Raw genomic sequence first — 20,345 nt, 5'->3', positions numbered from 1 at the left:
TGGCTGGTCTATTTTTTTTCTCCTTAATTTTAACATTTTCCACTGCAACTCTTTTCCGATATATCTGTTTCGGCTGAGGAATAACCTCAGGACCTTCCGCGTGTTGTGCAAATGTGATTTTTTTTATTTTGATAAAATTTTATGCACATTAATACATTCATAAAATAATTATTAGTGCTAGTCTACCAATAATTCATAATATCAGTGTTAATTTGAATTGTAACAATGAATTACAATCAGATCTCAATTTAAAGTCACTATGTATTTCATTATTACTGATCCTTTATATAGAATGTTTGTTTAAATCATATTTTTTTTTTCCAAATTAATACAGACACCTTTTCTGTTTATAATACATGTATGCGTCATTTACATGCTTTTTGAGAACATTTTTATAATATGGCGCTGTGTCTATCAATTTCTCATGCATCCTTCGTAGAAACATTTCTCCTCTTTACAACACAAAATCTTAGAACTAGCACATAAAACTATATTTGCAAATTATAAGTTTATATGTTTATCCTTCTTGACTAGACCAAAGTGACATATATAATTGAAGTCTAGTGCATTGACAATGCTTGCAGAACTATTACATGTACACAGAATGTTATGTAAAAAATCTTTAAAAAAAAGTCATTCAACTGAGTCAAACATCTACACAGAATAGTTAAATGCTCCAAGTCCTCATGTACATCTTCGCAAACTGGACACATAGAATCAGCAGTAATATGACATCTCATCTTTCTCTCCTTAGAGAAGAAAAAAATGAAAAAGTTCAGAACTTTTTGACCATCAAATTTTAAACATATTTCACACCAGTAATGTAAAGAATTACATGTAAGTTTCCTTGGTAATGTCTTTAACAATATCTCATAAAATGATCTTGTTGTATTAGGTAAAGCGTACTTTCTACCATCAAGACTATAAATTATATTCAAAACGGGTGCAATTACAAGTGTTTGTGTTTGTATTTTCTTCAACTAAAAGCATATAATCTTGTGGAAAAATCAGGCAAACATTCTAATTGTCTATGAGTAAAATGATAAAACAGTATTTCAACACCACGATTGATTTCTTGTACTTTAGAAAAAGAAATAAGGACATGTAGCTTTCCAAACAACATTATAATCCACATCTAATAGCCGACCTAAAAACTTGAGTCTAAAAGCATACATTTTATGACGGCAAAAATATATGTTTCCGCTGAGGATTGAACTCAGGACCTTCCGCGTGTTAAGCGGATGTGATAACCACTACATCACGGAAACCTTACGTATTCAGGTATGAAAAAACTTATTTAACTTTGATGCAAATGCAACAACACTCATATTGCACAAAATTATAATGCAAAAGAAAAGGCTGGAAAAAATTTTCTGAAATGACCGTGAGCAAAGTTGCTCCCATCCGCAAAAATGACCCTTCATACTTGTAAACTATCAATGAACCATTTGGCCTACTGTACAGCTGTGGGTTTTTTTTATGTGAAATGAATGTATTCTGCGGCAAATGGTTCAAACCAATCGGAAAATTTGCCTGATCATCAAAGTGCAAACGAAAACTTGGTCGGATCATAATTTTTGCACAGAAAACTTCGAAGTAGCATTTGAAAGTGCACCAAGGACAGGTCCATCTTTAAATGATATATTTTTCTCCAATTTGTTGGACCGGTTCTGTGGTGTAGTGGTTATCACGTCTGCTTTACACGCAGAAGGTCGCGAGTTCGAACCTCGCCAGAACCTCTAGATATTTTTGTACTCCGAAAAGTTCAAAAGATATGTTTGTACACTCCGAAAAATCAAATCGAATCGAATATCTATAGCTATAACATATTTTACCCAAGACTTGAAAATAGTTCAATTACACGAAGAAAACTAATTCTCTGGACAAACCGTGTCGACGTACATGCGATATACCAGAATTTATTACTTTTCAAAAGAAGTGGCTGGTCTATTTTTTTTCTCCTTAATTTTAACATTTTCCACTGCAACTCTTTTCCGATATATCTGTTTCGGCTGAGGAATAACCTCAGGACCTTCCGCGTGTTGTGCAAATGTGATTTTTTTTATTTTGATAAAATTTTATGCACATTAATACATTCATAAAATAATTATTAGTGCTAGTCTACCAATAATTCATAATATCAGTGTTAATTTGAATTGTAACAATGAATTACAATCAGATCTCAATTTAAAGTCACTATGTATTTCATTATTACTGATCCTTTATATAGAATGTTTGTTTAAATCATATTTTTTTTTTCCAAATTAATACAGACACCTTTTCTGTTTATAATACATGTATGCGTCATTTACATGCTTTTTGAGAACATTTTTATAATATGGCGCTGTGTCTATCAATTTCTCATGCATCCTTCGTAGAAACATTTCTCCTCTTTACAACACAAAATCTTAGAACTAGCACATAAAACTATATTTGCAAATTATAAGTTTATATGTTTATCCTTCTTGACTAGACCAAAGTGACATATATAATTGAAGTCTAGTGCATTGACAATGCTTGCAGAACTATTACATGTACACAGAATGTTATGTAAAAAATCTTTAAAAAAAAGTCATTCAACTGAGTCAAACATCTACACAGAATAGTTAAATGCTCCAAGTCCTCATGTACATCTTCGCAAACTGGACACATAGAATCAGCAGTAATATGACATCTCATCTTTCTCTCCTTAGAGAAGAAAAAAATGAAAAAGTTCAGAACTTTTTGACCATCAAATTTTAAACATATTTCACACCAGTAATGTAAAGAATTACATGTAAGTTTCCTTGGTAATGTCTTTAACAATATCTCATAAAATGATCTTGTTGTATTAGGTAAAGCGTACTTTCTACCATCAAGACTATAAATTATATTCAAAACGGGTGCAATTACAAGTGTTTGTGTTTGTATTTTCTTCAACTAAAAGCATATAATCTTGTGGAAAAATCAGGCAAACATTCTAATTGTCTATGAGTAAAATGATAAAACAGTATTTCAACACCACGATTGATTTCTTGTACTTTAGAAAAAGAAATAAGGACATGTAGCTTTCCAAACAACATTATAATCCACATCTAATAGCCGACCTAAAAACTTGAGTCTAAAAGCATACATTTTATGACGGCAAAAATATATGTTTCCGCTGAGGATTGAACTCAGGACCTTCCGCGTGTTAAGCGGATGTGATAACCACTACATCACGGAAACCTTACGTATTCAGGTATGAAAAAACTTATTTAACTTTGATGCAAATGCAACAACACTCATATTGCACAAAATTATAATGCAAAAGAAAAGGCTGGAAAAAATTTTCTGAAATGACCGTGAGCAAAGTTGCTCCCATCCGCAAAAATGACCCTTCATACTTGTAAACTATCAATGAACCATTTGGCCTACTGTACAGCTGTGGGTTTTTTTTATGTGAAATGAATGTATTCTGCGGCAAATGGTTCAAACCAATCGGAAAATTTGCCTGATCATCAAAGTGCAAACGAAAACTTGGTCGGATCATAATTTTTGCACAGAAAACTTCGAAGTAGCATTTGAAAGTGCACCAAGGACAGGTCCATCTTTAAATGATATATTTTTCTCCAATTTGTTGGACCGGTTCTGTGGTGTAGTGGTTATCACGTCTGCTTTACACGCAGAAGGTCGCGAGTTCGAACCTCGCCAGAACCTCTAGATATTTTTGTACTCCGAAAAGTTCAAAAGATATGTTTGTACACTCCGAAAAATCAAATCGAATCGAATATCTATAGCTATAACATATTTTACCCAAGACTTGAAAATAGTTCAATTACACGAAGAAAACTAATTCTCTGGACAAACCGTGTCGACGTACATGCGATATACCAGAATTTATTACTTTTCAAAAGAAGTGGCTGGTCTATTTTTTTTCTCCTTAATTTTAACATTTTCCACTGCAACTCTTTTCCGATATATCTGTTTCGGCTGAGGAATAACCTCAGGACCTTCCGCGTGTTGTGCAAATGTGATTTTTTTTATTTTGATAAAATTTTATGCACATTAATACATTCATAAAATAATTATTAGTGCTAGTCTACCAATAATTCATAATATCAGTGTTAATTTGAATTGTAACAATGAATTACAATCAGATCTCAATTTAAAGTCACTATGTATTTCATTATTACTGATCCTTTATATAGAATGTTTGTTTAAATCATATTTTTTTTTTCCAAATTAATACAGACACCTTTTCTGTTTATAATACATGTATGCGTCATTTACATGCTTTTTGAGAACATTTTTATAATATGGCGCTGTGTCTATCAATTTCTCATGCATCCTTCGTAGAAACATTTCTCCTCTTTACAACACAAAATCTTAGAACTAGCACATAAAACTATATTTGCAAATTATAAGTTTATATGTTTATCCTTCTTGACTAGACCAAAGTGACATATATAATTGAAGTCTAGTGCATTGACAATGCTTGCAGAACTATTACATGTACACAGAATGTTATGTAAAAAATCTTTAAAAAAAAGTCATTCAACTGAGTCAAACATCTACACAGAATAGTTAAATGCTCCAAGTCCTCATGTACATCTTCGCAAACTGGACACATAGAATCAGCAGTAATATGACATCTCATCTTTCTCTCCTTAGAGAAGAAAAAAATGAAAAAGTTCAGAACTTTTTGACCATCAAATTTTAAACATATTTCACACCAGTAATGTAAAGAATTACATGTAAGTTTCCTTGGTAATGTCTTTAACAATATCTCATAAAATGATCTTGTTGTATTAGGTAAAGCGTACTTTCTACCATCAAGACTATAAATTATATTCAAAACGGGTGCAATTACAAGTGTTTGTGTTTGTATTTTCTTCAACTAAAACCATATAATCTTGTGGAAAAATCAGGCAAACATTCTAATTGTCTATGAGTAAAATGATAAAACAGTATTTCAACACCACGATTGATTTCTTGTACTTTAGAAAAAGAAATAAGGACATGTAGCTTTCCAAACAACATTATAATCCACATCTAATAGCCGACCTAAAAACTTGAGTCTAAAAGCATACATTTTATGACGGCAAAAATATATGTTTCCGCTGAGGATTGAACTCAGGACCTTCCGCGTGTTAAGCGGATGTGATAACCACTACATCACGGAAACCTTACGTATTCAGGTATGAAAAAAACTTATTTAACTTTGATGCAAATGCGTCAACACTCATATTGCACAAAATTATAATGCAAAAGAAAAGGCTGGAAAAAATTTTCTGAAATGACCGTGAGCAAAGTTGCTCCCATCCGCAAAAATGACCCTTCATACTTGTAAACTATCAATGAACCATTTGGCCTACTGTACAGCTGTGGGTTTTTTTTTATGTGAAATGAATGTATTCTGCGGCAAATGGTTCAAACCAATCGGAAAATTTGCCTGATCATCAAAGTGCAAACGAAAACTTGGTCGGATCATAATTTTTGCACAGAAAACTTCGAAGTAGCATTTGAAAGTGCACCAAGGACAGGTCCATCTTTAAATGATATATTTTTCTCCAATTTGTTGGACCGGTTCTGTGGTGTAGTGGTTATCACGTCTGCTTTACACGCAGAAGGTCGCGAGTTCGAACCTCGCCAGAACCTCTAGATATTTTTGTACTCCGAAAAGTTCAAAAGATATGTTTGTACACTCCGAAAAATCAAATCGAATCGAATAGCTATAGCTATAACATATTTTACCCAAGACTTGAAAATAGTTCAATTACACGAAGAAAACTAATTCTCTGGACAAACCGTGTCGACGTACATGCGATATACCAGAATTTATTACTTTTCAAAAGAAGTGGCTGGTCTATTTTTTTTCTCCTTAATTTTAACATTTTCCACTGCAACTCTTTTCCGATATATCTGTTTCGGCTGAGGAATAACCTCAGGACCTTCCGCGTGTTGGGCAAATGTGATTTTTTTTATTTTGATAAAATTTTATGCACATTAATACATTCATAAAATAATTATTAGTGCTAGTCTACCAATAATTCATAATATCAGTGTTAATTTGAATTGTAACAATGAATTACAATCAGATCTCAATTTAAAGTCACTATGTATTTCATTATTACTGATCCTTTATATAGAATGTTTGTTTAAATCATATTTTTTTTCCAAATTAATACAGACACCTTTTCTGTTTATAATACAAGTATGCGTCATTTACATGCTTTTTGAGAACATTTTTATAATATGGCGCTGTGTCTATCAATTTCTCATGCATCCTTCGTAGAAACATTTCTCCTCTTTACAACACAAAATCTTAGAACTAGCACATAAAACTATATTTGCAAATTATAAGTTTATATGTTTATCCTTCTTGACTAGACCAAAGTGACATATATAATTGAAGTCTAGTGCATTGACAATGCTTGCAGAACTATTACATGTACACAGAATGTTATGTAAAAAATCTTTAAAAAAAAGTCATTCAACTGAGTCAAACATCTACACAGAATAGTTAAATGCTCCAAGTCCTCATGTACATCTTCGCAAACTGGACACATAGAATCAGCAGTAATATGACATCTCATCTTTCTCTCCTTAGAGAAGAAAAAAATGAAAAAGTTCAGAACTTTTTGACCATCAAATTTTAAACATATTTCACACCAGTAATGTAAAGAATTACATGTAAGTTTCCTTGGTAATGTCTTTAACAATATCTCATAAAATGATCTTGTTGTATTAGGTAAAGCGTACTTTCTACCATCAAGACTATAAATTATATTCAAAACGGGTGCAATTACAAGTGTTTGTGTTTGTATTTTCTTCAACTAAAACCATATAATCTTGTGGAAAAATCAGGCAAACATTCTAATTGTCTATGAGTAAAATGATAAAACAGTATTTCAACACCACGATTGATTTCTTGTACTTTAGAAAAAGAAATAAGGACATGTAGCTTTCCAAACAACATTATAATCCACATCTAATAGCCGACCTAAAAACTTGAGTCTAAAAGCATACATTTTATGACGTCAAAAATATATGTTTCCGCTGAGGATTGAACTCAGGACCTTCCGCGTGTTAAGCGGATGTGATAACCACTACATCACGGAAACCTTACGTATTCAGGTATGAAAAAAACTTATTTAACTTTGATGCAAATGCGTCAACACTCATATTGCACAAAATTATAATGCAAAAGAAAAGGCTGGAAAAAATTTTCTGAAATGACCGTGAGCAAAGTTGCTCCCATCCGCAAAAATGACCCTTCATACTTGTAAACTATCAATGAACCATTTGGCCTACTGTACAGCTGTGGGTTTTTTTTTTATGTGAAATGAATGTATTCTGCGGCAAATGGTTCAAACCAATCGGAAAATTTGCCTGATCATCAAAGTGCAAACGAAAACTTGGTCGGATCATAATTTTTGCACAGAAAACTTCGAAGTAGCATTTGAAAGTGCACCAAGGACAGGTCCATCTTTAAATGATATATTTTTCTCCAATTTGTTGGACCGGTTCTGTGGTGTAGTGGTTATCACGTCTGCTTTACACGCAGAAGGTCGCGAGTTCGAACCTCGCCAGAACCTCTAGATATTTTTGTACTCCGAAAAGTTCAAAAGATATGTTTGTACACTCCGAAAAATCAAATCGAATCGAATAGCTATAGCTATAACATATTTTACCCAAGACTTGAAAATAGTTCAATTACACGAAGAAAACTAATTCTCTGGACAAACCGTGTCGACGTACATGCGATATACCAGAATTTATTACTTTTCAAAAGAAGTGGCTGGTCTATTTTTTTTCTCCTTAATTTTAACATTTTCCACTGCAACTCTTTTCCGATATATCTGTTTCGGCTGAGGAATAACCTCAGGACCTTCCGCGTGTTGTGCAAATGTGATTTTTTTTATTTTGATAAAATTTTATGCACATTAATACATTCATAAAATAATTATTAGTGCTAGTCTACCAATAATTCATAATATCAGTGTTAATTTGAATTGTAACAATGAATTACAATCAGATCTCAATTTAAAGTCACTATGTATTTCATTATTACTGATCCTTTATATAGAATGTTTGTTTAAATCATATTTTTTTTTCCAAATTAATACAGACACCTTTTCTGTTTATAATACAAGTATGCGTCATTTACATGCTTTTTGAGAACATTTTTATAATATGGCGCTGTGTCTATCAATTTCTCATGCATCCTTCGTAGAAACATTTCTCCTCTTTACAACACAAAATCTTAGAACTAGCACATAAAACTATATTTGCAAATTATAAGTTTATATGTTTATCCTTCTTGACTAGACCAAAGTGACATATATAATTGAAGTCTAGTGTATTGACAATGCTTGCAGAACTATTACATGTACACAGAATGTTATGTAAAAAATCTTTAAAAAAAAAGTCATTGAACTGAGTCAAACATCTACACAGAATAGTTAAATGCTCCAAGTCCTCATGTACATCTTCGCAAACTGGACACATAGAATCAGCAGTAATATGACATCTCATCTTTCTCTCCTTAGAGAAGAAAAAAATGAAAAAGTTCAGAACTTTTTGACCATCAAATTTTAAACATATTTCACACCAGTAATGTAAAGAATTACATGTAAGTTTCCTTGGTAATGTCCTTAACAATATCTCATAAAATGATCTTGTTGTATTAGGTAAAGCGTACTTTCTACCTTCAAGAATATAAATTATATTCAAAACGGGTGCAATTACAAGTGTTTGTATTTTCTTCAACTAAAAGCATATAATCTTGTGGAAAAATCAGGCAAACATTCTAATTGTCTATGAGTAAAATGATAAAACAGTATTTCAACACCACGATTGATTTCTTGTACTTTAGAAAAAGAAATAAGGACATGTAGCTTTCCAAACAACATTATAATCCACATCTAATAGCCGACCTAAAAACTTGAGTCTAAAAGCATACATTTTATGACGTCAAAAATATATGTTTCCGCTGAGGATTGAACTCAGGACCTTCCGCGTGTTAAGCGGATGTGATAACCACTACACCACGGAAACCTTACGTATTCAGGTATGAAAAAACTTATTTAACTTTGATGCAAATGCGTCAACACTCATATTGCACAAAATTATAATGCAAAAGAAAAGGCTGGAAAAAATTTTCTGAAATGACCGTGAGCAAAGTTGCTCCCATCCGCAAAAATGACCCTTCATACTTGTAAACTATCAATGAACCATGGGAGCTGGTTTTTGGATGTACCATGTTTAACATGTAAACAAAGTGTTGTCCGGAAATTATTCTGATTTTGGTGAGTTCTTCGCCATATTTGTAACTGTAAACATTTCCTGAAGTTTAATGTGTATTATTTGATTGAATGTGACATATATTATCGCATAATATTTGTTGAATAGCCCCTTTTCCTGTGTTTTCGTTACAGGGAAAAGGGGGAGGGAAGGTGTGTTCGATTTGTATTCAGTGGTTTGACTAAAGACTGATGGCAAACTTTAATAATAGTGGGGGAGAAAGTTCCCGAAAAAACATGAATTTTTCAAATGAACAGTTCTCAAAGGAGAAAACCGTTTTAGTTGGGTGCCCCGTAGATGGTTTTGGTGCCGTGGAGGCTGAAATGATTATTGATGAAATTGAGACGAAATGTGGTGTTGGAAGTGTCGTTGCATGCGTACCGAAAAATGGAGTTGGTTATGAGGTGGTACTAAGAGAGAGAAAAATGATGGAATCCGTTATTGGTGAACTATCTTTAAATGGTAAAAAGTGCGCTGTTAATGAATTAGAGGCAAGTTTTAAGTACGTTTCAATTCTAAATTTAAGTATGTATGTCTCAGATCGAGAAATTATTGATAGATTTTCCAAGATTGGAGTGGAGATTGTTTCTCCGATAAAGAAGCATAGGATGAAGTCAAAGAATAATGTCTTTGACGGAACTCGTATTTTCAAAGTTAAACTTCCGCCGAACATGGCTTCAATACCGTATTCAATGAAGTTTTCAGTTAATGAAAAGGAGACGGCTTACTACCGGGTTATTCATAACCAACAAGTCAAGGTGTGCTCTGGGTGTTTTAGCTCAGAACATATATACAAAGACTGTCCAGAATTTAAATGTTTTGAATGTGGTCAGCAGGGGCACATTAGTAGAAAATGTTTAAAAAACAAGTGTGCGTTTTGTTTTCGAAAGAAAGACTATTGTAATTGCAAAGCCAGAGAAGAATTGCAAATTGTGAATCATTTTCCACAATTTTCTTCTGAGAATTTGCAAGAAATGTCATGTCGGGAGTTGATAAAAGAAGCAGATGAGGAGGCTATGAAAACCACAGATGTGAAAGTTGGATATATGGATAAAAATTGTAAGGAGAAGGAGGTTTGTACAAGTGTGCAGGAGAATGTTGATTCTCGTGAAGGTACAGATGTAGGAGATAGTATGGAAGATGGAATCGTGAGTGTAAATGGCGATGCTAGTCATTACACTGAGGATGTAGATGAAGTGGGTTTTGGTGAAAGTGCTAAAGGTGGTGCTAGCCTTTGCACTGATGATGAGGGTGACGGTGATTGGAATGGAGATGGTATTTACATTGATGAGGAGGAGTGTTTTGAGATGGATGATGGTGTTGGTGATGACAGTGCGGAATGTGTCAGAGATGATAAAGTCAAGAAAGGTACAGATAAAGAATTAAACAATATTTGTTTGAATAATTGTAATATTGAACCAGTTTTGCTTACTAAATCAAATGTTGAATTGTCTGGTGAAAATAGAATTGATAAAATGTCTGATGGTTTTGGTGTTGAAAGTGCTGTCTCCCCCCTTGAACAAAATGACAGTAGCCAGGGGGAAGTCAGAAGTTCATGTGATTCTCTGGATGAGATTACTATGGACACTTTTCCCGTGGTCAGTGAAGACCAAGAGGAAAGTGGAGATACTTTCACTGTTGTAGGGAAGAAGAGAAATTACTTGGGTATTAAAAGGAGAAGTATGCTTAATATCAAGCCTAATATTAAAGCAGCAAGGTTGTCAAATATACAAAAACATTTGAATAGTTAATAATGGAGTGTTTAATGTTGTATATTATTAGAATTATTTCTGTGATGGCTACTTATAACTTCATAAGTTTTAATTGTAATGGTCTATGTAACCAAAGTAAAAAGGATTGTATTTTTTCATTATGTAATGAAAGAAAGTATGATATTGTATGCTTACAGGAAACATTTTGGAATAATATTATTTTTGAAGATATAAAGAATGATAAGACATTATGGAATGGTGATATTTTTGCAAGTAATAGTAACTGTAATAGACAGGGTGTTGCAATTCTTGTCAGTAAAAACCTTAAAAATGTATTTAAAGTTTGTGAATGTGTACCTGGTAGATTTATTCATATTCAAGGTAAAATCAATGATAAAATTGTAGATATTTTTAATTTGTATGTTCCTAATAGTGTAAGTGAAAAATGTGAATTTTTTGAAGATTGTAAAAGTAAAATTAAAGGAGACGGATATGTTATAGTAGCAGGCGATTTCAATACTGCACTGTCTCCTTTAGATAAAAGTGGGAAAACTGCTTTTTATGCAGATAGGTCTGTGAAATATCTTAATACTATGATGCACGATAATTGTTTGTTTGATGTCTGGAGAGACAGAAATGCAGGTGTCAAAATGTTTTCACGAAAACAAGTTGTACAAGGTTTTTTCACACAAAGTAGAATTGACTATTTTTTAGTTTCTAGTAATGTTAAGCCCTGTATTAAAAATATTTTTTATAGAGATACTTGTTTTAGTGATCACTGTATTGTTAGCATGAAATTAGATTTTACAGAGGTTGAAAGAGGACCAGGTATCTGGATTTTTAACTATTCCTTATTAGATAATGAAGAATATGTAACAAGAATCAGAAAGTTATTAGAAGATGAAATATGTTCAGATTTTTATTATTCAAACCCTCTCATTTGGTGGGATAATTTGAAATTTAGTATTAAGAGAATAAGTCAAATCTATGGCAAAGAAAATCAGAAAGAGAGAAGCAAAGAATATTTTAAATTGCAAAATAAGTTACAAGAATTGTCAGTGAAGTCTGCATGTGGTATAGAAATTGATTATGTAAAATATTTAGAATTAAAAGATGAACTTGAAGCTATAGAAAAACATAGATGCAATGGTGCTATATTAAGGTCTAAATGTCAACATGCCTTAGAAAGTGACAAGAATACTGCTTATTTCTTAAGTCTGGAAAAATATAAACAAAATAAGAATTTGATAAGTACTTTGAGAAATTGTGATGGTAATGCTGTTAGTAGTACTGTGGAATTATTAGATGTTGTGCATAATTTTTATAAAAAATTGTTTTCATGTGTAAATACTGACAATGATGCAATCAATGACATGTTAGATTGTGTTGATGTTAAAGTTGATGATATTGATATTACTAAATGTGATGATGATATATGTATTGATGAGATTGAACAATCATTGAAAGGAATGAAAAAAGGCAAAACGCCTGGCTCTGATGGATTGACTGTTGAATTCTATCTTTATTTTTTAAATGAATTGAAACCTGTATTGAAATATATTTATGATAGTATTGAAGAAAATAAAGTTTTATCTAGGTCTATGAGATATGGCATGATTAATTTGATATATAAGAATAGAGGTGACAAATCTGAACTTAAAAATTTCAGACCTATAACTTTATTAAATGTGGATTATAAAATACTAGCAAGAGTAATGGCTAACAGGTTTAAGTTTGTATTACCAAAAATTATATCACCTACTCAAAGTTGCTGTATTATAGGTAAAGACATTTCTGACACTACTGCAAGTGTTAGAGATATTATTGATTTGGTTGAAATGGATGATTTAGAATGTTACTTGTTGAAACTTGATCAGGAAAAAGCATTTGACAGGGTTGGACATGAATATTTATTTTCTGTCTTGCAGAAATTTGGATTTGGGGAGAAATTTATTTCTTGGATAAAAATATTTTATACTGACATTTTCAGCACTGTCAAGTGTAATGGGTTCCTGTCCAAATACTTTCAATTAAAGAACTCTGTAAAGCAAGGTTGTCCTATATCAGCTTTATTATATGTATTAGTAGCTGAACCATTGAGTACAATGATTAAAAAGAATAGTAGTATTAGAGGTTTGAATATTCCTAATACAAACGTTGAAGAAAAGATTTTTTCACATGCTGATGACACTACTTTAATTTTGTCTGACAAAAATTCAGTAGATGAAGCCTTTAGAGTTTTACATTTGTATGAACAAGCATCTGGGGCAAAATTAAATAAGGATAAATCGGAAATTTTGGCATTGGGAACTGGAACTATTTCAAAACATGAATTAGATGCTTGGAGTATTAGAGAGTGTGATGGGGTTTTACAGCTTTTAGGCATATGGATTGGTAAGGATAAATCTCTTTGTGATAGTTTGAATTGGGATTGCAAAGTACAATCTATTTTGAAGCTATTGAATTTTTGGAAAATGAGACACTTATCAATACATGGTAGATTAACTGTAATAAATACTTTATTGATGAGTAAACTTTGGTATACTCTTATGGTTGTTAATATACCAGAAAAACATTATTTAGAAATTAAGAAGATATGTATTGATTTTTTGTGGAATGATAAACCATCTCTAGTTGCATATGATGTAATAACTAATAAGGTGTTAGATGGTGGTTTAAATTTTCCTGACATTTTTCATAAAATGTATGCATTTAGACTAAAGTTTTTAAGTAGGCTATTAGATATGGATTATAATGCTGTTTGGAAAGTTACATGTCTTTATTTCTTTTCTAAAGTACAAGGAATGAATCTTGGTGTTGAAATATTGCATTGCGATTTTACTCATAGACAATTAGGATGTCTGCCTGATTTTTATAAATGTATGTTGTATGCATGGGGGAAGATACGTCATTGTATGGAAATAGAAATTAATGTGACTAACGTTTTTGATATTCCCCTCTTCTGTAATCCAATGATTGTGAATGGTGATAGTATGTTATATATGAGAACATTTATAGAAGCAGGTATTGTCAAGATTAAGGACTTAGCTTATGAATGCAAGAAAGGTTTTATGAAGGACACTTATATTCAAGATATTGTATCTCAAAAGTTCCCTGATGTTTCCGTTGATAAAATTATTAAAGTAGTGAAATGTATTAAGCAATGTATTCCACAAGATTATGTAGTTTTAGTTGAAGAAAATGCAAACACTTGTAAAGCAACTGTTTTAAATATAATTTACAGCGTTAATGGTAGAAAGTATGCTTTACCTAATACAACAAGATTATTTTATGATATACTGTTAAAGACATTAACAAGAGAACCTAATTCTATAAAATACTGGTGTGAAATATTTCCAGTTTTTGATGTTCAAAAAGTACAAAAAGTTTTGAACTTTTCATTTTTACAAAGTGATTGGATTGAGTCATCATTCAAAATTTTCCATAGAGTTTTCTTCACTAAGGAGAGACTGATGAAATGCCAAATTACTGTTGATTCTATTTGTCCAGTTTGCAAAGATGTGCATGAAGACTTGGAGCACTTGATCATTGTGTGTAGATGTTTGAGTAAGTTCAATGACTTTTTTAAAGATTTCCTACATAACATTATGTGTAATAGTTCTACTAGCTTTGTCAATACTCTAGATTTCAATTATATATGTTACTTTGGTCTAGTCAAGAAGGATAAAAATATAAACTTATACTTTGTAAATACAGTTTTATGTGCTAGAAGATTCTGTGTAGTAAAGAGGAGAAATATCTCTATGAAGGATGATCATTTGATAGACATAGTGCCATATTTTAAAAATGTTCTGCAAAAACATGTGAGTTATGCATACTTGTATTATAAACAGAAGAAGTGCATGTATTTATTTGAAAAGTATTATTTAAACAAAAATCCTGTATTAAGGATAAGTAATGATGAAGTACATATTGAGTTTTAATTGAGATCTGTTGTTAATAATTGTTACAATTCTAACCAACACTGTGATAATATGAATTAATGGGAGACTAGCCCAATAATTCTTTTATGAATGTATTTATTTGAATAAAATTTTATCAAAATAAAAAATCACGTCTGCTTTACACGCAGAAGGTCGCGAGTTCGAACCTCGCCAGAACCTCTAGATATTTTTGTACTCCGAAAAGTTCAAAAGATATGTTTGTACACTCCGAAAAATCAAATCGAATCGAATAGCTATAGCTATAACATATTTTACCCAAGACTTGAAAATAGTTCAATTACACGAAGAAAACTAATTCTCTGGACAAACCGTGTCGACGTACATGCGATATACCAGAATTTATTACTTTTCAAAAGAAGTGGCTGGTCTATTTTTTTTCTCCTTAATTTTAACATTTTCCACTGCAACTCTTTTCCGATATATCTGTTTCGGCTGAGGAATAACCTCAGGACCTTCCGCGTGTTGTGCAAATGTGATTTTTTTTATTTTGATAAAATTTTATGCACATTAATACATTCATAAAATAATTATTAGTGCTAGTCTACCAATAATTCATAATATCAGTGTTAATTTGAATTGTAACAATGAATTACAATCAGATCTCAATTTAAAGTCACTATGTATTTCATTATTACTGATCCTTTATATAGAATGTTTGTTTAAATCATATTTTTTTTTCCAAATTAATACAGACACCTTTTCTGTTTATAATACAAGTATGCGTCATTTACATGCTTTTTGAGAACATTTTTATAATATGGCGCTGTGTCTATCAATTTCTCATGCATCCTTCGTAGAAACATTTCTCCTCTTTACAACACAAAATCTTAGAACTAGCACATAAAACTATATTTGCAAATTATAAGTTTATATGTTTATCCTTCTTGACTAGACCAAAGTGACATATATAATTGAAGTCTAGTGTATTGACAATGCTTGCAGAACTATTACATGTACACAGAATGTTATGTAAAAAATCTTTAAAAAAAAAGTCATTGAACTGAGTCAAACATCTACACAGAATAGTTAAATGCTCCAAGTCCTCATGTACATCTTCGCAAACTGGACACATAGAATCAGCAGTAATATGACATCTCATCTTTCTCTCCTTAGAGAAGAAAAAAATGAAAAAGTTCAGAACTTTTTGACCATCAAATTTTAAACATATTTCACACCAGTAATGTAAAGAATTACATGTAAGTTTCCTTGGTAATGTCCTTAACAATATCTCATAAAATGATCTTGTTGTATTAGGTAAAGCGTACTTTCTACCTTCAAGAATATAAATTATATTCAAAACGGGTGCAATTACAAGTGTTTGTGTTTGTATTTTCTTCAACTAAAAGCATATAATCTTGTGGAAAAATCAGGCAAACATTCTAATTGTCTATGAGTAAAATGATAAAACAGTATTTCAACACTACGATTGATTTCTTGTACTTTAGAAAAAGAAATAAGGACATGTAGCTTTCCAAACAACATTATAATCCACATCTAATAGCCGACCTAAAAACTTGAGTCTAAAAGCATACATTTTATGACGTCAAAAATATATGTTTCCGCTGAGGATTGAACTCAGGACCTTCCGCGTGTTAAGCGGATGTGATAACCACTACACCACGGAAACCTTACGTATTCAGGTATGAAAAAACTTATTTAACTTTGATGCAAATGCGTCAACACTCATATTGCACAAAATTATAATGCAAAAGAAAAGGCTGGAAAAAATTTTCTGAAATGACCGTGAGCAAAGTTGCTCCCATCCGCAAAAATGACCCTTCATACTTGTAAACTATCAATGAACCATTTGGCCTACTGTACAGCTGTGGGGTTTTTTTTATGTGAAATGAATGTATTCTGCGGCAAATGGTTCAAACCAATCGGAAAATTTGCCTGATCATCAAAGTGCAAACGAAAACTTGGTCGGATCATAATTTTTGCACAGAAAACTTCGAAGTAGCATTTGAAAGTGCACCAAGGACAGGTCCATCTTTAAATGATATATTTTTTCTCCAATTTGTTGGACCGGTTCTGTGGTGTAGTGGTTATCACGTCTGCTTTACACGCAGAAGGTCGCGAGTTCGAACCTCGCCAGAACCTCTAGATATTTTTGTACTCCGAAAAGTTCAAAAGATATGTTTGTACACTCCGAAAAATCAAATCGAATCGAATAGCTATAGCTATAACATATTTTACCCAAGACTTGAAAATAGTTCAATTACACGAAGAAAACTAATTCTCTGGACAAACCGTGTCGACGTACATGCGATATACCAGAATTTATTACTTTTCAAAAGAAGTGGCTGGTCTATTTTTTTTCTCCTTAATTTTAACATTTTCCACTGCAACTCTTTTCCGATATATCTGTTTCGGCTGAGGAATAACCTCAGGACCTTCCGCGTGTTGTGCAAATGTGATTTTTTTTATTTTGATAAAATTTTATGCACATTAATACATTCATAAAATAATTATTAGTGCTAGTCTACCAATAATTCATAATATCAGTGTTAATTTGAATTGTAACAATGAATTACAATCAGATCTCAATTTAAAGTCACTATGTATTTCATTATTACTGATCCTTTATATAGAATGTTTGTTTAAATCATATTTTTTTTTTTCCAAATTAATACAGACACCTTTTCTGTTTATAATACAAGTATGCGTCATTTACATGCTTTTTGAGAACATTTTTATAATATGGCGCTGTGTCTATCAATTTCTCATGCATCCTTCGTAGAAACATTTCTCCTCTTTACAACACAAAATCTTAGAACTAGCACATAAAACTATATTTGTAAATTATAAGTTTATATGTTTATCCTTCTTGACTAGACCAAAGTGACATATATAATTGAAGTCTAGTGTATTGACAATGCTTGCAGAACTATTACATGTACACAGAATGTTATGTAAAAAATCTTTAAAAAAAAAGTCATTGAACTGAGTCAAACATCTACACAGAATAGTTAAATGCTCCAAGTCCTCATGTACATCTTCGCAAACTGGACACATAGAATCAGCAGTAATATGACATCTCATCTTTCTCTCCTTAGAGAAGAAAAAAATGAAAAAGTTCAGAACTTTTTGACCATCAAATTTTAAACATATTTCACACCAGTAATGTAAAGAATTACATGTAAGTTTCCTTGGTAATGTCCTTAACAATATCTCATAAAATGATCTTGTTGTATTAGGTAAAGCGTACTTTCTACCTTCAAGAATATAAATTATATTCAAAACGGGTGCAATTACAAGTGTTTGTGTTTGTATTTTCTTCAACTAAAAGCATATAATCTTGTGGAAAAATCAGGCAAACATTCTAATTGTCTATGAGTAAAATGATAAAACAGTATTTCAACACCACGATTGATTTCTTGTACTTTAGAAAAAGAAATAAGGACATGTAGCTTTCCAAACAGCATTATAATCCACATCTAATAGCCGACCTAAAAACTTGAGTCTAAAAGCATACATTTTATGACGGCAATAAAGATGGCAAAAAATATATGTTTCCGCTGAGGATTGAACTCAGGACCTTCCGCGTGTTAAGCGGATGTGATAACCACTACACCACGGAAACCTTACGTATTCAGGTATGAAAAAACTTATTTAACTTTGATGCAAATGCGTCAACACTCATATTGCACAAAATTATAATGCAAAAGAAAAGGCTGGAAAAAATTTTCTGAAATGACCGTGAGCAAAGTTGCTCCCATCCGCAAAAATGACCCTTCATACTTGTAAACTATCAATGAACCATTTGGCCTACTGTACAGCTGTGGGTTTTTTTTTATGTGAAATGAATGTATTCTGCGGCAAATGGTTCAAACCAATCGGAAAATTTGCCTGATCATCAAAGTGCAAACGAAAACTTGGTCGGATCATAATTTTTGCACAGAAAACTTCGAAGTAGCATTTGAAAGTGCACCAAGGACAGGTCCATCTTTAAATGATATATTTTTCTCCAATTTGTTGGACCGGTTCTGTGGTGTAGTGGTTATCACGTCTGCTTTGGAGACTGGTTTTTGGATGTACCATATGTGAAATGTAAACATTGTGTCGTCCGGAGATTTTTCATTGTTTGGTGAGTTCATCGCCTTATCTGTGTTCATAAACATTTTTTGAAGATTGCTAATTATTGATTGAATGTGACCACAGTTTGCTTAGAAATAATTGTTTGTTTGCCCCTTTTCCTGCAATTTCGGTGCAGGAAAAAGGGGGAGGAAGGGTGTGTTTGATTACTATTTGGAGATCTTACTAAAAACCAATGGCTAACTTTGACGGAAGTGGACCAGACAGGTCCAATGGAAAGTCGGCTAATTATGATAGCAAATTTTCTAAGGAGAAAACTGTGTTAATTGCTTGTGCTCTGGAGGGTTTTGGAAAACTAGAGCCTGATTTGTTGATAGATGACATTGAATCGAAATGTGGTATAGGAAGTGTAATTGCATGTGTGCCAAAAACTGGTTACGGCTATGAAATTGTGTTTCGAGAAAGGCAGATGATGGAACCAGTACTCGGTGATCTGACTGTGGATGGAAAAAGATGCAAAGTGAGTGAATTGCAATCTAGCTTTAGATTAGTTTCGATACTTAATTTGAGTATGTATGTGACTGATGAGGAAATTGTGGATAGATTTAATAAAATTGGTGTTGAAATTGTTTCTGTTATTAAGAAACATAAGATGAAATCAAAGAACAATATTTATGATGGAACAAGAATTTTCAAAGCCAAACTTCCCCCGAATATGAAGTCAATCCCATATTCAATGAAGTTTTCAGTCAATGAGAAAGAGACTGCATATTACCGCGTGATTCATAATCACCAGGTAAAAGTCTGTAATGGTTGCTTTAGTCCTGACCACATGTATAAGGACTGTCCTGAATTCAAATGTTTTGAATGTGGAGAGCAAGGTCATGTCAGGAAGAAATGCTTTAAGAATAAGTGCTCTAAGTGTTTGCATAGGAAGGTTAGCTGTAAGTGTAGTACTCTAAAGAAAACACACGTAGACAATTCTTTTGCTGAATTCCAAGGAACATTTACACGAGATGACGATGTATGGCCATGTAGCAGAAAAATGGATGATGACCATACCAATGGTGAGAGTAATATAACTGTTAATGCTCATCTTGATGATGTAAATGATGTCAGTGATAGCGGAAAGAATGATGTTGCGAATCATTACACTGTTGAGCGTGGTTGTCAGTCTTCGGCTTGTAGTAATAATGGCGTTGCTAGTCATATCACTGAAGATGATGAGAATATTGATTTAGATGTTATTTCAAGTGTCGTTGCTAGCCATTGCAGTGATGAGGGTGATGGTAATGGTGATGTGAATGGTGCCGTTTTGGTCAATGATGATGAAGCTGAGATGGTAGATGGTGATGATGAAGTGTCT

General features: G+C 32.3%; 1 protein-coding gene and 12 non-coding genes across 13 annotated transcripts in view; 6 read left to right on the top strand and 7 right to left on the bottom strand.

The window, feature by feature from the left end:
• LOC148608750 (uncharacterized) overlaps positions 1-20,345 on the top strand; it is a 226,934-nt gene that overhangs the window by 52,255 nt on the left and 154,334 nt on the right. The window lies entirely within an intron of this gene.
• Positions 1,196-1,268, bottom strand: Trnav-aac (transfer RNA valine (anticodon AAC)). The gene has a single exon. It is a non-coding gene; the product is annotated as a tRNA-Val (tRNA).
• On the top strand, positions 1,667-1,739 carry Trnav-uac (transfer RNA valine (anticodon UAC)). The gene has a single exon. It is a non-coding gene; the product is annotated as a tRNA-Val (tRNA).
• Trnav-aac (transfer RNA valine (anticodon AAC)) lies at positions 3,135-3,207 on the bottom strand. Its single transcript has one exon. It is a non-coding gene; the product is annotated as a tRNA-Val (tRNA).
• On the top strand, positions 3,606-3,678 carry Trnav-uac (transfer RNA valine (anticodon UAC)). Its single transcript has one exon. It is a non-coding gene; the product is annotated as a tRNA-Val (tRNA).
• Trnav-aac (transfer RNA valine (anticodon AAC)) lies at positions 5,074-5,146 on the bottom strand. Its single transcript has one exon. It is a non-coding gene; the product is annotated as a tRNA-Val (tRNA).
• Trnav-uac (transfer RNA valine (anticodon UAC)) lies at positions 5,547-5,619 on the top strand. Its single transcript has one exon. It is a non-coding gene; the product is annotated as a tRNA-Val (tRNA).
• On the bottom strand, positions 7,013-7,085 carry Trnav-aac (transfer RNA valine (anticodon AAC)). The gene has a single exon. It is a non-coding gene; the product is annotated as a tRNA-Val (tRNA).
• Trnav-uac (transfer RNA valine (anticodon UAC)) lies at positions 7,487-7,559 on the top strand. The gene has a single exon. It is a non-coding gene; the product is annotated as a tRNA-Val (tRNA).
• On the bottom strand, positions 8,949-9,021 carry Trnav-aac (transfer RNA valine (anticodon AAC)). The gene has a single exon. It is a non-coding gene; the product is annotated as a tRNA-Val (tRNA).
• Positions 16,499-16,571, bottom strand: Trnav-aac (transfer RNA valine (anticodon AAC)). Its single transcript has one exon. It is a non-coding gene; the product is annotated as a tRNA-Val (tRNA).
• Trnav-uac (transfer RNA valine (anticodon UAC)) lies at positions 16,972-17,044 on the top strand. The gene has a single exon. It is a non-coding gene; the product is annotated as a tRNA-Val (tRNA).
• Positions 18,455-18,527, bottom strand: Trnav-aac (transfer RNA valine (anticodon AAC)). Its single transcript has one exon. It is a non-coding gene; the product is annotated as a tRNA-Val (tRNA).

This window comes from Perna viridis, chromosome 8 (genome assembly GCF_037379345.1).
Source record: "Perna viridis isolate PV_CMFRI_1.1 ecotype Kerala chromosome 8, ASM3737934v1, whole genome shotgun sequence".
NCBI lineage: Eukaryota > Metazoa > Mollusca > Bivalvia > Mytilida > Mytilidae > Perna > Perna viridis.
This window is presented reverse-complemented; position numbering and strand designations above follow the sequence as displayed.